The sequence below is a fragment of the Ctenopharyngodon idella genome, chromosome 23, assembly GCF_019924925.1.
Source record: "Ctenopharyngodon idella isolate HZGC_01 chromosome 23, HZGC01, whole genome shotgun sequence".
In the NCBI taxonomy this organism is placed as follows: Eukaryota; Metazoa; Chordata; class Actinopteri; order Cypriniformes; family Xenocyprididae; genus Ctenopharyngodon; species Ctenopharyngodon idella.
The window spans coordinates 21,808,343-21,822,660 of NC_067242.1; the positions used below are offsets into that span (position 1 = coordinate 21,808,343).

At 35.6% G+C, this 14,318-nt stretch overlaps 1 long non-coding RNA gene across 1 annotated transcript in view; it reads left to right on the plus strand.

Annotated features, from left to right (window-relative positions):
- Positions 1 to 13,913, plus strand: part of LOC127506193 (uncharacterized) — a 30,575-nt gene extending 16,662 nt beyond the window's left edge. The window contains exon 2 of the long non-coding RNA XR_007927933.1: positions 13,262 to 13,913. This is a non-coding gene — a long non-coding RNA (uncharacterized LOC127506193). The remainder of the gene's footprint in view (positions 1 to 13,261) is intronic.
- The last annotated feature ends 405 nt before the right edge of the window (positions 13,914 to 14,318 follow it).

Below are 14,318 nucleotides of genomic sequence, written 5' to 3' on the forward strand. Positions count from 1 at the left end.
GCTGTTTTTGATGCTCAGTGCAATTTACAGAGACTTATTTCAAGTTGAACACAATATTTTTTGGCAATCAGTCATAACATTTCTGTACAAAAAAATTTGATTTAGCCAAAAGATTGAATGACATATCAGATTAACAATCTGCTAAAGTATTCCTTTCAATTTTTGTGCTGTTTGTGTTCGGTTAAAGGGTTAGTTCACCCAAAAATTTAAATTCTGTCATTAAATATTCACCCTCATGTCGTTCCACACCCGTAAGACCTTCATTCATCTTCAGAACACAAATTAAGATATTTGTGATAAAATCCGATGGCTCAGTTAGGCCTCTATTGCCATCAAGATAATTAACACTTTCAGATGCACAGAAACATATTTAAAACAGTTCATGTGAGTACAGTGGTTCAACCTTAATATTATAATACGACGAGAATACTTTTTGTGTGCCCAAAAAACTAAATAATGACTTTTCAACAATATCTAGTGATGGGCAATTTCAAAACACTGCTTTAAAGCTTTATGAATCTTTTGTTTCGAATCAGTGGATCGGGTTGTGTATTAAACTGCCAAAGTCACGTGAACTATTGAAATTTGGAAACACTTATGGTGTAACGAAGCCTCGTTTACTGAAATCACGCGACTTTGGCGCTCCGAACCACTGATTCGAAACAAAAGATTTGTATGCTTCGAAGCAGTGTTTTGAAATCGGCCATCACTAGATATTGTTATTTTGGTTTTTTGGCGCACAAAAAGTATTCTGGTCCCTTTATAATATTAAGGTTGAACCACTGTAGTCACATGAACTGTTTTATTTTAACTGTTTTACCTTTCTGGGCATCTGAAAGTGTTAATTATCTTGCTGGCAATAGAGGCCTCACTGAACCATCAGATTTGATCAAAAATATCCTAATTTGTGTCGATGAAAACAAATTCAGTCTTACGGGTGTAGAACGACATGAAGGTGAGTAATAAATGACATAATTTCCATTTTTGGGTGAACTTTAATAGAGTTCTGCTGGGATTACATATTTTTTCCCTCAACAAAATGCAATAGGATATTTCCATTGACTTTTGTATGATTTTAGAAAATTAGTTCTGTGACCAACACAATTTTACGATTCTTACATATTTTGTTCATCAAGATGATCACAAATGAACACAACTTTTATGAATTTTAAAGCCAAATACAATCCTCTGAAGTAAAAAGCTAAAGTTAGCCTATAAACAAACTACACCACGGTCATTTTAATGTCACTGTCACTAAGCTTCTGACAACTCCAATCCACAAGTTGGAAAGTTTGAGTTAGAATAGTTTGCAAAAGTGTGAGCATAAACACAATAAGACTGTAAAAGCGGAGCTTACCTGTTCGCTGAGAGGATGTTTAATGTCCCAGACAACCTCTGTAGTCTCATTTTGCCACTTGTCAGCATCCGCTTTTTTCAAGACATGTAAAAGCTTTAAAAAACCCACAAGGTGGTATTACTGATGTATTTTATGTTGTAGAATAAAATGTATAAATATTTGTAGCTTATTTCAGACATTTAACCAAAAAAATAATAAAAAAATCCCATTGACTTTTGTGACGATGGAACCATAAGTGCAAAAAAGCTCATGTGTTTTAGTACTCATTCCTGAAACATTCTAATGTTGAAAGCAGAAAATAAATAAATAAAATTTTCATTCATTATTTAAGGGGTGCTCCTTCCAAAGCCCATTTTTCAACCTCAATGACAGGAAGTAACAGGTGGGAGGTCAAAAGTCACTCAGCGGGGGCTCGGCAGGGTCAGAGGAGAAAAAGACTGATGGGACATAAACATTTGGAGCTTCTCAGCATGACAGTGTGTGAGAGATTATACACAAGGACGAAAGTGTGAGGAACAATAAAGAAATCGAGCCGTGTGCTTTTGTGTTACAGTACAAGCGAACAGGAGGTGAGTGGGAGGACAGAAAAAAAAAGAGAGGGACCGGGAACTGTATGAACTGCTTTCATATTTGAATTTTTGTCTTGTTAAGGCTTGTCAACATCAATTGTTCTATTCATTTGCACAAAATACAGATGGAGCCTTGACAACTTAGTTTAGCAAATAACTTCATGTCAGCTGCGAGTCAGGAGACTTGCCACAAAGCAAAGTCAGTCCCATTAAAGTCATTGTCAGTAAGTAATTCTCAGTTCTAGGCCAAATACTGTAATGCATTAAGTCAGTACATTCCTCAATAATGGCTCTACAAATTGAATTAAATGCTGATCCATGAAACAACATGTTCACAGACACTGTAAAAGCAATTATCTCTACAGAGGAGCCTTTTTATCATGTGTTTTTAATCTGTATTTTTCCACTGTTCCAATGTAACACTTAATGTGAAATTTTTTCTGCATGCAGTTCTCACAAGACAATAGAGAAAATACTTAAAAGTACTACAGTATTTTTACCACATTGTTTTAAATATTATATCATGGTTATACCATGTTGTTGTTGTTGTTGTTGTATCATGCATTTTTGTAAATACCATGGTATATTAATATGGCAGTCATTCAGTGCCATGGTATAATACATGCATTAAGTCAGTACATTCCTCAATAATGGCTATTTACATTACCAGGCCCTTATATACCACATTACCATCTGATACATCACTGTAACATGGTACATAAGGGCCTGGTAATGTAAACAGCACTATGTGTATTACTGTAACAGTAGTGAAACAGTTGAGTAAAGCATCTTGTTCTCGTTTGTCAGATTGTTGTTGTCTGTTAAATATTTGATTAGCACACTGTTAAATATTTGAGAACAGTGAGGGATGGAGCAGTTTTCCGTTGATGCTGAATCACTATATGTGTCGGCCTCTGATTAACTGTCCCACTGTGGTGATCTCAGCAGTAACTGGTAAGGTCTGAGAGTCTAGATAAAAGCAGGCAGAAAACATTGACACATGGACTTGGAACGTGATTGTCATGAACCATGAGGCTGTATTAGACACACTTTGTTCTGAAAGTTACTCTGTAGATGATTAGCACAGATATATACCTGGCTTAAGTACACTACCATTTAAAAAATTGTGGTCGCTTGGATTTTTTAAATGTTTTTGAAACAAGTCTTATGCTCACCAAGTTTTTGAAACAAGTCTTATGCTCACTAAGGCTGCATTTATTTGACCAAAAACACAGTAAAACAATAATGTTGTGAAATATTATTACAATTTAACATATCTGTTTGTTAATAAATTTTGAAATATAGTTTATTCCTGTGATGGCAAAGCTGAATTTTCAGCAGTCATTACTCTAGTCTTCAGCATCACATGAACCTTCAGAAATCATTCTAATATGCTGATTTGGTGCTCAAGAAACATTTCTTATTATTATCAATGTTGAAAACAGTTGTGCTGCTTAATATAGGATTATTTCATGAATAAAATCCTGAATTTGAAGTTCAAAAGAAGAATATTTAAGTCTTTACTGTGACTTATGTTCAATTTAATGTGTACTTGCTGAATAAAAGTATCAATTTCTTTAAAAACGTTGAGTAAATTTCAAAATTTCTATGTGCACTACAACGGTCGTGATATGACATCACACTCTGCAGCATCTTTTTATAAAAATAAATTCTAAATATAACAAATAATAATAAATCTAAAAAGTAAAAATATACCATCTACTCAACTTTACTTACCACTTTTGTTCTTTTAATTTAATCAACAGGTCAAGCCATTGCTTATCGATCTACAATTGGTCACATGTATTTGTGTGATACGAAATTGCAGGTCAGAGCTCACCAAACTTAAAAATTTGGAATGCGGCATGAGCTTGTGTTTCCTGTCTCAATCATTCTCATGCGTATGAATGGAAGGCAATGGAACGAAAAAGTGTAGTGTGACCACCCGTTAAGCCCTTTTTATGTTGACATTAACTTATGTTTGAATTCAGCATCACACGCATGCGTCGTGCTGCTCATATGTGCAGCTTTGGCCAATATTGAGCTGGCATTCGGACATAAACTTGGCAGCCATCACTGTGCTTACTGCGTCACCTGCGTAAGGATAATGACAAGGAAGAGAAGAAATTGTTGAATAAAATTGTTATTTTTGTTTTGTTTTTGTGCACAAAAAGTATTCTCATCGCTTCATAAAATTAAGTTTGAACCACTGCAGTCACGACATGTTTTTAGTACCTTTCTGGACCTTGAAAGTGTTGATTATATTGCTGTCTATGAACAAGTCATATACCTTGCATATTTCATCAAAAATATCTTAATTTGTTTTCCGAAGATGAACAAAGGTGTTACGGGTGTGGAACGACATAAGGGTGAGTAATTAATGACAGCATTTTAATTTTTGGATGAACTAACCCTTTAATCTAACGCTAACCTTTGCAGAGACTTTCTATTCATTCCGTTGAAATCACAAAACAAAATGCACACAAACGTGTCCCTGCTCTTGATATACAACTGATTAACATCTTTGGTTTTATTGAGAAAAAATAAGTAAACTATATGAAGGATTAGTACCCAGAACATCTGGCACGCTTGACAAAAGTTCTACCGCTAGACCATTAGAACTCAAGAGCACTAATAGCGGATCTATGTATTTATTCACTAACGTGAAGAATCAGGACTAACAACATATTGTATTATAGTAGATGTAAGGATGAAACTATCACATTAAACACAAGTTCTCTGTCGATAAATTAAAACTCACTGTGCTATTGAAATTGATTTCTGGACATCGTAATGTTCGTAACACACACACCTCTTCCACCCACTTTTTAAAACAAATTTACGCCAATGGATACAAGTAAGAGCTCTGGAAGTTGTTTACTTTCATTATTATAGTTATTGTTATGTGCTTTGAGACATGAGGTAATTTAACACCGTCTCTCTTTACGCTTGGCAGACTCTGCTCTGGCTGTGCGCATTCATGTGTTTTGGATGAGGTGTGGCTTTGGAGAGCGCTCTGAAGGGAGGGAGGGATCTAATTCTTTCAAAGCTAGCTTGCTATTGCTAGCCACTCCGAAATTCAATTCCAATTACCTTTAATTCCAATTAGTTCCTTATTTTTCTGTTAATCAGTTGTATATCAAGAGCAGGGACACATTTGTTCCTTATTTTTTCCAAGGCACTTTGATGTCCTGATATTTTAGTTAATGAACAGACTCCTATTTAATTTCCTTGGGAAATAATCCATTATCTTGGCATTGTAAATACCATGTTCTACTCTTTGAGCTACAGGAAAGTTTTAAATATCCCTGTATCTAAAAGAAGTACTTTAAGAGATTACTGAATGTACAGTATGACTAACAAAATTAGATGTACTATATGCAATATTTATTCTTCATTTCTTGTGGAATCCATACCGTGATTGTGAAATGTATAATTTTAAGACCAGTCTGATTCCTTCAAAACAGAGAGATGTGTTAATGCAGGCCTTTGGTCTACATTTCCTCATGCCCTCAAAAGGAGGCAAAGAGGTGATGGCTCTCAAAGGAAGACAAGTGAGACCAACCTGGTGGTCTGGCAGTCATCACAACCAAAGAGGTGTTTTGTCTCAAGTTCCTCCCCGATTGGCCCCTTCAGCTTCTCTGGTGTGTCTCCCAACTTTAAACAAACAGAGGCACCTCGAGTAAATATTTAGTGCTCTTGTGGGAACGTTCAAAGGCTACTAGAGAAATGAATGAAGGATTTTCTCTGCACTCACCTCTAAATAGGACAGTTAGACAAAAGCTCAGAGAAGAGAAGTGCTGGATGAATGACTGTAAGTAATATTTGTGCATACAAGTGAGAACCAGATGCTTGAATTTCTTTGATCATTTCATCCAGTTAACATTATATTTGATCAAATTATCATTAAATATTGAATTAAACATATCTTTGATGTGCAGACATTTCTATGTTCGTGTTTTCCCTCTGTCTGGCTTGATCAAAACAATCTGACAACCCTCAATGACCCTGTTGACCTCTCTTTTTGTTTCCATCACACCCTCACAGGAAGACACCTAGATCTCCCTGTGAGATTGTGAAAAAAAAAAAAAAGGGGGAACAGGAAGTGATCAGCTTGATCAAATCTGAAAGAGAAAGTGAAGCAAAATGAGGGCAATTTCAGATAGCTGTAGGAATTAGACATTAGACAAATCATCTGACAGCAATCAAATATGTTTGGTTAAAAAAAAAAGACTTTGGTCTGATGTAATACTGCACAGCGCTTTCAAACTAGGTTCTGAGGTCAGAACGAACTTAAAATAGAGCGCTGAGACCCAGCCCATCCCAAAACTACAGTGAAGCATAGCATCTGTGGTCTCGTAGTGTCATCATCTCTGAATTCCATATCCTCCCCACTGCTCTGAAAATGAGATGTATCTGTATGCTTGAGTGTGTATCTGTCTGTGTTGTTAAAGCAGTTGGCGTCACATCACAGCTTTCCATCTATAAAGTTTGACTATTTTTTTCTACTCATATCCTGTCTATATATTTTGATGTTCTGTCTTCAGTGGCATGTTAAAGTTATTATTATTTTTTTTTTCATGTTTTATCTCTTACATTATGGCAGTACCATTTGTACAGTGATGGTATGAGATGGAAATACCATAGTACTTTGGTATATACTATGGTACTGTATGATTACCATAGTTATATATCTAGTTATATAAGTTAATTCAAAGAAAACAGTCACATTGCGTAACATTATTACAATTTAAAATAACTGTTTTCTGTTGCAATTGTCACAGATTCTCTATTTCTGTTCAAGGACTCTTATTTTGAGTATTTTCAGTTCCCTGTGTTTCCTCTGTCATAGTTACTAGGTGTGTTCGTCTTTGGCTGCGGCTGGATGTAACCGACAGGTGAGATTTGCCGTTTGCAGGAGTTGAAAACTCAGACATGAAGTCCCGTAGTGACGCCTTCACTGTGTTTGCATACTTTATCACAGATGAAGTGGATTAGATGGAATATTTATCAAATACACAGACATTTCAGGCATTTTCATGAAGCAACAGAAACACTTTTCATTCGATACTTTATGTACTGCTTAATACAGTGCCTGTATTTACAGTACAAGAATAAGTTCAACATAAGCCCATTTCCCTCAGATTTTAGTGGTAACTTACGGGTTTAGAGGTAGGGATATGGTTAGGACTAAATTTTCAGACCGTAATGTTGTTTCAGGATTAACAAAATATGTTGACCCAGGAACGTGTTTAACTTTGCAAAATCAGTAGGGAAGCGCGGGGCACAAACTAACGCGGGGTTAGTTGTAACACACGTGGTTTAAATACTTCCACACATGCTAGCATGAAGAAAGTTAGCGTATTTACTAGTTGCCATATCGACAATATATAGAGAAAAAATTGCGCCAAAATTCAAAAATCTTTGGAAGATATCACTGAACATTTATTTAACAATAGCAAAAGTAAGTTTCTTACTTAAGCTATTTTTTCATCTATATTTTTTGTTTTTATTTAAAATTAGACAAATCTGAGAGGAAGAACCTGAACATCCAGAAAATATTATTTCAAGAAATGTTCAGCATTTGTACTGTCTCGTCTATTTGTCTCGTGTTCTGTGAGAGCTGTGAGTGGAGGGAGGGGAGTGTTTTTGTTCAGCTCTGTGTTTTTCTGAATGTCTGAATAGGTTTCTTCATCTGTTTGCATGTATTGTTTTGACCAGTGCTGTATAGCTGAGTTTTACAGAGTGTTTATCGTCTAATATGCTAATTTGGTGTTCAAGAAACATTTCTTATCATTATCAATGTTGAAAACAGTTGTGGTCTTTCATTTTTTTCAGGGTTCTTTAATAAATAGAAAGTTCAAAAGAACAGTATTTATTGGAAATAGGAATCTTTTGATCAATTTAATGTAATCCTTGCTAAATAAAAGTAATTTCTTTCAAAATAACTCAAACTTTGAATGGTAGTGAATTTTGTCATATGGATCTAAATCCATGCATGTTTTATCATATGCCACAGAAACATTAGAATGCTTAGATCCAAGGAAGACGAAGATGAAGAATATAACACACAAGGTTTATTAGAATAATCCAAATCGACAGCCAACATGCGAAACAGTGTGCTAACACGAGACAATACAGGACAATGAACAGAACACGGGCAGGAACTTAAATACACAGAGATGATTAACTAAAAGATGAACAGCTGTGATGATGACTGTTAGTGTCCATGGTAACTGATGAATGGCGGGAAACTAGAACAAAGGAACACGTGATGAATGACAACAAACTGAAAGTACATTAAAACTAAAACAAACTGAACATGACTGTGACACATATAACTTGGATCCCTGTTAGATATAAGTGGTAGAATCACAGTCATGACAAACAATGTCATAATTATTGCATTTTTGACAATATTTTGTGTTGACAAAGTTTACACAGCATTTTGGAATATTTAAAAACTTCACAGATAATACAGGATTGGCAGAAAGAAAACATTCACTTTGGAATGTGAATTTATTAAAAAATGGTTGTCTTCAAGGTTTGGAGTAAGTTCGCTGGAAGAAGCATTATTAGTTAAAATGGCATCATATGAGATGGCATTGTATGAGAGAATACCTGCACACGGTGCATATAATATTCCACAGAGGAAATCAGAAATCAGGAAATCAGAGTACGTCCTGTTGCTTTTTTTCTCATTAACTGATCAAATGATGAATAAACATTTAACCAGAACTTGGGATTTTCCTGGCACCATCAGATTCTCATTTTCTCTGAAACACTGCGGTCAATAAGAAACATTAATGACATAGTACCTACAATTATTCTCTCATTCCTGATCACAGCTCATAGTTTGGCTATATTTCAAGTAGTATGAAGTTGTCATTGTTCTACAGAACACTTGTAAAAATAATTTTTCTTTGCCATTTTTTTCTGGCATAAGTTGGAGTGTCATTAATTTACTTCGGTTCAAGCTGTACAGATATGAATTTTTTTTTAGTATACATTATCATATCATCATAACTCACTCTTTTGCTAACACTCGCAATTGATCCCGCTATGATTTGAAGAAGATTAAATTAGGAAAGCCAGAGAATTTAATCGAGAAGTTTTATCATTTATGTCAGAGGGCTTGTGTCCTCGGCACATCCTGACAGGAAGCAGTAGTGTGAGAAATTACCTGGCATTTTATCTGCTGCTCTCGCTGAAACACTGATCAACTCAACTGCCAGTCGCAGGGGAGGACGTCTGGAACGTCACATTGGCTCATCACTGGCACTGGCATGTGCTCCAGAGGATAAAGCGAAGTTTTCAAACACTGTGCCAACAGTGGTAAAATTATTCATTGAGATGGATAGATTGTAATTAATTTTTAAGTACCATTAAAGTGTCCCTATTATGCTTTTTCAAATATTACCCTTCATGCAGTGTATAATATAGCTGTTTGTGAATGTAAAAGGTCTGTATTTCTTTTTAAAGATCAAAGTGCAGGACAAATAACCTTGTCTCCTAAAAGAAAGAATCGATTCTGAACTTCCGAAATGAGTTGTCAGCAATTCCAGTCTCACTTTCTGTTACATACCTACGTCACGTGCAGAGGAAGCCTCTGGAGCTAAAATTCAGATATAAGCTGCGTCTCATTTCGGAGGCTGCGTCCTCCAGAGGTTGCATTTGAAGGATGCATACGTCATCAAGGATGTCTTATTTAAGAAAAGTAACCTTAATAAAATTGATAGTTATTCCTCATGAGGTGTAAAATACTGTATTTTCTTTCTTAGTTTGCAATCCAACGGTTATTTTTCTTAAATGAGACCGTCTCAATGACGTATGCAGCCTTCAAATGCAACCTCCGGAGGATGCAGCCTTAGAAATGAGACGCAGCTATGGTAATGTGATTGGTCTACCATTTCCAACACGGTAGACCAATCACAAGACTGGGCAGTCTGACCAATCAGAGCAGAGGATGCTCTCGGAAAGCAGGGTTATAGAGAGACAGAATCCTTTATCAACCTTTTGAGACACTGTGAGAAAAGAGGTGATGCTGCAATGTATATTATGGGAAAATTAAAGTGTTTTTTCCAAACACTAGACCTTCAGAACAAAATTAGGAACCTTTATAACAGCATAATAGGGGTTTTAAGATGTCATGGCTCATGACTGGCAATAAATGAAGATGCATGTACATCCCTGTTTTTCTTCTTTTTGTCAGGTATACATCACATTGCCAGGGGACCACAAGGTCTTTATTTTATAATTCTTTATATCTTAGTTTCTTTTGACTCTAGTGCAATTAATAATTTAATAAGGTAACACTTTATTTTAGGGTCTTTTAACTAGTTGCTTATTAGCATGCATATTAGTAGAATATTGGCTGTTTATTAGTACTTATTAAGCACATATTAATGCCTTATTCTGCATGACCTTATTCTACATTCTTAATCCTACCCAATACCTAAGCATAAAAACTAACTTACTAACTATTAATAAGAAGTAAACTGGAAGTTTATTGAGGGAAAAGTTTTAGTTAATAGTGAATATGTGTTCCCTATACTAAAGTGTTACCGTGTATCTTCATGCAACTCATTAATATTGTTTTGAAATTAAATACTCAGCATACACGCATGGTATTTGAGTGTTCACATACTTTTGCCATATAGTGTACAGATGACAACCTGTTTAAAGTCTCTTTTTTTCAATTGGTTTGCATCAGACATAAATGGCAGGAAGAGTTGTAATGAACGGAAGAGACAATTAATTAGGACAGATGGAAGGGGGTGTGGCCTGTGGATTCTGAATCGCCTCTCAGAGATTCTTGCTTAGACAACAGGGTTATTCTGTGATGTCATTCCTCCAGGCTACATCGCAAGCCCTTGTGTCATAACATCCACGTTATACTCATTAAAGAGAGGATGTCTCTGTCAAAACCATCTCTGAATGCTGTCCTTCATGTTCTCCAAGCAGCTCTTGCTATTAGTGTCGGACCGACTTCCTGTGTCATTACTATAAAACTATATAGATTTTAAGCATGTTTCTTGTAGAGAAAGAAAATGTAAGGAAAGTACTGCACACTTTAACTGCAGATACTACTACTTTACATTTTAGTACAGTAGACCATGCTACACTTTCCATAGGTAACACTTTATTTTAGGGTCTTTTAATTAGTTGCTTATTAGCATGCATATTACTAGAATATTGGCTGTTTATTAGTACTTATTAAGCACATATTAATGCCTTATTCTGCATGACCTTATTCTATATTGTTAATCCTACCCAATACCTAAACTGAACAACTACCTTACCAACTATTAATAAGCAGTAAATTAGGCATTTATTAAGGGAAAAGTCATAGTTAATAGTTTATATGTGTTCCCTATACTAAAGTGTTACCCTTTCCATACTGTTATCAGTACCACCGTACATTTTACTCTAAGTATTGTAGACATACACTTTTACACTAGTGTCTAAACTGCTGATTAAACAGTCAGAGTTACACCTTCACCCAAAAGTATGAACATGAACTGAGACTCAACAGGAAGTTGTAAGTCTGGTCCTAGATAATGTTGTCACTGTAATGGTGCAGACTCAGCAGAGCTGACATCTAACTTTTCTAGGAGAAAGGTGTATTTATAGGCTGTTTTGACTTGGACCAGTCAGGAACCAACCAACCAAACAAACATCCATCCATCTCTCTCTCTCTCTCTCTCTCTCTCTCTCTCTCTCTCTCTCTCACTCACTCACTCACTCACTCTATATAGTAATTATGTAAACCACATATGCCTGTACAGCATATCAGTTCATAACAGTTACTGTATAATCTATAGTGATGATCAGATAATCATCAGAGTTTATAATCAGATACAGATGAAGAATTCACACTCTGCTGCTGCTGAAAAAAAAAAAAACTCCCCCGAAACATCTCTCAGTACTACTCAGAGCAGCATAGCTCTATTCAGGCAATGCACCTGTTGTGTGACATGCCTGTCCAAGTTTAACTCCACTAATTTATAGGCTGCAGCTGCATATATGACTCCCAATCTTTTAAATGAGCAGTCTTTGCAGTTGTAGTCCCAGTAGTTGCACACAGCTCAGAGCAGCACACCTAGAACTAGGACACTCACTTTTTCTTGAGTTATTATAATGAAACTGTTCTCACAGTGATTAATTTTACACTGCACAGGCCTAGTTTACGGATTTCCACCTTAATTATGTTGGTTCAGAGAATTGTTTTGTCTGTCATAGCATGTGACCAAGCAGTAATATATACCTAACCTTGTAACAGCTAAACATCTCAAACTCTTTGTTGTATACAATCTGTGTGAATGAAGCTGAGTGCAATAACAGCGTGTGTTGACCTGTTTTGAAATTCCAAGGTGAGGATGACAGTCTGACTCACTGAACATTTAACTGAAGTTTAAATCACTCTTAAAAGCTCTCATGGTAAATTACACACTGTTTCCCAAGAATATACTCTCTTTTCTTGTCATTAGTAATCTGGAGCTTAGTGAGTCAGTGAGTCTCCTTGGCCTTGTTCACATGCTTTTCTTGACATCTAAAACAAGTTAAATACACGATAATGTGGTGTTAATGCACTTTGAGAGCATCAATAGGTCCTGACAAACCTGTTCAAGCTTTAGTGCAGTCAAATCAAGGAAATGCTTTTGGTCACACTGAGTTCTTACAGGAAAACAGATCAAAGATGAAATGAAACCTCACATTAGCACTGCCTTACTAAATAGAGCTGGAGCAAACACAGCATAATTTAGCTGATAACTGTTGAAGAAAGGTTGCTAGAAGGCTAGAAGGGAGAAATAAAAAGCAACATACACTCTTAAAAATAAAATTTCCAAAGGTGGTTTTTGCAGTAATGCAATAGTAACCAATAGTTCCCCAGAGATTTTTTCAGTGAATAGTTCTTAAATTTTATAATCTAAAGAACCTTTTTTCCAAATACCCTTTTGTGCATTGAAAAGGTTTCATGGAAGTTTCTTCATTGAACCATAGATACCAATAAACAACCTGTATTTTTAAGAATGCAAGTGTCTGGGAATAACCTCCAGTGATGAATAAAACTGCTAGGAAAATGGCTGAAACAGCTGTGAGGTAATTTTAGAAACAAAACCTTTCAATACCTCAATTTGCATCATGAACAGTATAGGTTTCTCCAGCCTAAGCGAGAGTGATCTGTACAAAAGACGCTATTAGTAGTTCCTCCCCCTAATGCACAGTAGAAATTCTAGAAACCTAATTAGTGGACATGCTCAGTTTTAGTATCACTTAGTCATGCCCATTCATCCCCATAAACTGCTGACTTGCCTCCCTCATTTCCTCACAGACCTTCAGAACAGCTGCTAGTCAGCCTGTCGTTCTCTTGTTGGAAGCCTGAAACCGGAGCCACGAGTGAATGCCAAACTTTTCAGGAAAAGAGCTACGCATTCTACCCCCCGTGAGCTGACAGCTCCTTGCCATCAAAGTCAACGATGCCGCTTTGCTGTGAAGAGATGAAGATCTGCTGTTGCCTGTGGACAGCTGGGTTTTACACAATAGGCGTAAAGATGTGGAAGAGGGTAAGGAATGCTCTGGCAATTGGAGTTAACATGAAATCAGTATCATGGCACCATACTATTTCTCACGAATATGTAATAATGTATTTCTACATGTATCTACATACAAGATTCAGCTGGACAGATGTAGTGTAACTAAATAAATTCAAATAACTCATTGCAACAACATTAAACTATTATTCTCAAGCAAATTTTCACTCCAAAGACAGCACTTTTACATTATTTGTAATTATTAATTATTTATAAATTATGATATGAAGATTGCAGTTTGAGAGATTGGTATTGGATGCTTTTTTTGTGTGATTATTTACATGCATTTTGCCATTACAAACATATTTATAGTTTGAATCGATACATAGACTAAGCCAGTTTTGTTATAACCATCCTATCTGGCTGAATGAATAATAAACTTCTTTTTTCAAATATTGTTTTGTCATTTTTAATAATTAAATTGTAGATTAAATGTGATTAAATTAAAGTAGTTATTTATTTTATTTAAAGTAGTTAAATTATTAGTAGTCCATTCATATATTCTAATATATGTATGTGTGTGGGTTTTTTTTTTAGATTTCTATTTTAAATACTTGCTTTTCAACTTTGTAGACTTTAAAAAAACAGAAACAAAAAAAAAAACACAGACCCTAATATATATATTTACATACTTTTCCGTCATTAATTAATCAGGTTAAATGCTTTCAGATGATCTTTGCCGGTGTCACTTTTTGGGAGGTCGGACCATCATTTCTGTAACTCTGTGCAAGGTCCATTTGACTCAGGGGTGAATGAGCAGAGAGCCGATGAATGAGACCTTCCTCATCATTGATGGTG